A 2,500-nucleotide genomic window follows, 5' to 3' on the forward strand; every position below is an offset into this window, starting at 1 on the left:
ATGGACTTCTTGGCCTTTTCTGAAACTGAACAAACTGTATGAGAAAAGGCTTTTGATAATATTCCCAAGATGTTATGGCACAGATTAAGCTACCCTGATGCGCTAGCTAAGTAGACATTAGGCGCACTCCACGATCTTGCACTTCAAAGCCTTCAATAGCCTAGAAACATCTGAAAAAGCAGTAGTGCGGTAATACTGTTGAACTCACTTGCGTTTGCTTCCTTTCTAACTGGAGGAATGCATTTTCAGCCTTCTGCTGCCATCATTAAATATTCAGCTCGAATGCAGCAACAATTCTTCTTTTTAAATCAAATTCTGGAAAAGGATTTCTTGCCAGGAGAAATGTTCTTTATGAAATCTCTTGGACATTTTCATCCAAAATTATCCACTTTTTCATGGTAGCATGGCCGAGCGGTCTAAGGCGCTGGATTAAGGCTCCAGTCTCTTTGGAGGCGTGGGTTCGAATCCCACTGCTGCCAGTTTTGAACTTTGAAAGCTCTCAAGATGCTTGGTAAACCTTTTAGTGGTCAGAAGAACTTGCTTTTGATGATGCTCAGAAATGGACTTCTTGGCCTTTTCTGAAACTGAACAAACTGTATGAGAAAAGGCCTTTGATGATATTCCCAAGATGTTTTGGCACAGATTAAGCTACCCTGATGTGCTAGCTAAGTAGACATTAGGCGCACTCCACGATCTTGCACTTCAAAGCCTTCAATAGCCTAGGAACATCTGAAAAAGCAGTAGTGCGGTAATACTATTGAACTCACTTGCGTTTGCTTCCTTTCTAACTGGAGGAATGCATTTTCAGCCTTCTGCTGCCATCATTAAATATTCAGCTCGAATGCAGCAACAATTTTTCTTTTTAAATCAAATTCAGGAAAAGGATTTCTTGCCAGGAGAAATGTTCTTTATGAAATCTCTTGTACATTTTGATCCAAAATTATCCACTTTTTCATGGTAGCATGGCCGAGCGGTCTAAGGCGCTGGATTAAGGCTCCAGTCTCTTTGGAGGCGTGGGTTTGAATCCCACTGCTGCCAGTTTTGAACTTTGAAAGCTCTCAAGATGCGTGGTAAACCTTTTAGTGGTCAGAAGAACTTGCTTTTGATGATGCTCAGAATTGGACTTCTTGGCCTTTTCTGAAACTGAACAAACTGTATGAGAAAAGGCCTTTGATGATATTCCCAAGATGTTTTGGCACAGATTAAGCTACCCTGATGTGCTAGCTAAGTAGACATTAGGCGCACTCCACGATCTTGCACTTCAAAGCCTTCAATAGCCTAGGAACATCTGAAAAAGCAGTAGTGCGGTAACACTGTTGAACTCACTTGCGTTTGCTTCCTTTCTAACTGGAGGAATGCATTTTCAGCCTTCTGCTGCCATCATTAAATATTCAGCTCGAATGCAGCAACAATTCTTCTTCTTTTTAAATCAAATTCAGGAAAAGGATTTCTTGCCAGGAGAAATGTTCTTTATGAAATCTCTTGGACATTTTCATCCAAAATTATCCACTTTTTCATGGTAGCATGGCCGAGCGGTCTAAGGTGCTGGATTAAGGCTCCAGTCTCTTTGGAGGCGTGGGTTCGAATCCCACTGCTGCCAGTTTTCAACTTTGAAAGCTCTCAAGTTGCTTTCTGAACATTTTAGTGGTCAGAAGAAGTTGCTTTTGATGATGCTCAGAAATGGACTTCTTGGCCTTTTCTGAAACTGAACAAACTGTATGAGAAAAGGCCTTTGATGATATTCCCAAGATGTTTTGGCACAGATTAAGCTACCCTGATGTGCTAGCTAAGTAGACATTAGGTGCACTCCACGATCTTGCACTTCAAAGCCTTCAATAGCCTAGGAACATCTGAAAAAGCAGTAGTGGGGTAATACTGTTGAACTCACTTGCGTTTGCTTCCTTTCTAACTGGAGGAATGCATTTTTAACCTTCTGCTGCCATCATTAAATATTCAGCTCGAATGCAGCAACAATTTTTCTTTTTAAATCAAATTCAGGAAAAGGTTTTCTTGCCAGGAGAAATGTTCTTTATGAAATCTCTTGGACATTTTGATCCAAAATTATCCACTTTTTCATGGTAGCATGGTCGAGCGGTCTAAGGCGCTGGATTAAGGCTCCAGTCTCTTTGGAGGCGTGGGTTTGAATCCCACTGCTGCCAGTTTTGAACTTTGAAAGCTCTCAAGATGCGTGGTAAACCTTTTAGTGGTCAGAAGAACTTGCTTTTGATGATGCTCAGAAATGGACTTCTTGGCCTTTTCTGAAACTGAACAAACTGTATGAGAAAAGGCCTTTGATGATATTCCCAAGATGTTTTGGCACAGATTAAGCTACCCTGATGTGCTAGCTAAGTAGACATTAGGCGCACTCCACGATCTTGCACTTCAAAGCCTTCAATAGCCTAGGAACATCTGAAAAAGCAGTAGTGCGGTAATACTGTTGAACTCACTTGCGTTTGCTTCCTTTCTAACTGGAGGAATGCATTTTCAGCCTTCTGCTGCC

The sequence above is a fragment of the Eleutherodactylus coqui genome, chromosome 13, assembly GCF_035609145.1.
Source record: "Eleutherodactylus coqui strain aEleCoq1 chromosome 13, aEleCoq1.hap1, whole genome shotgun sequence".
Classification (NCBI taxonomy): domain Eukaryota; kingdom Metazoa; phylum Chordata; class Amphibia; order Anura; family Eleutherodactylidae; genus Eleutherodactylus; species Eleutherodactylus coqui.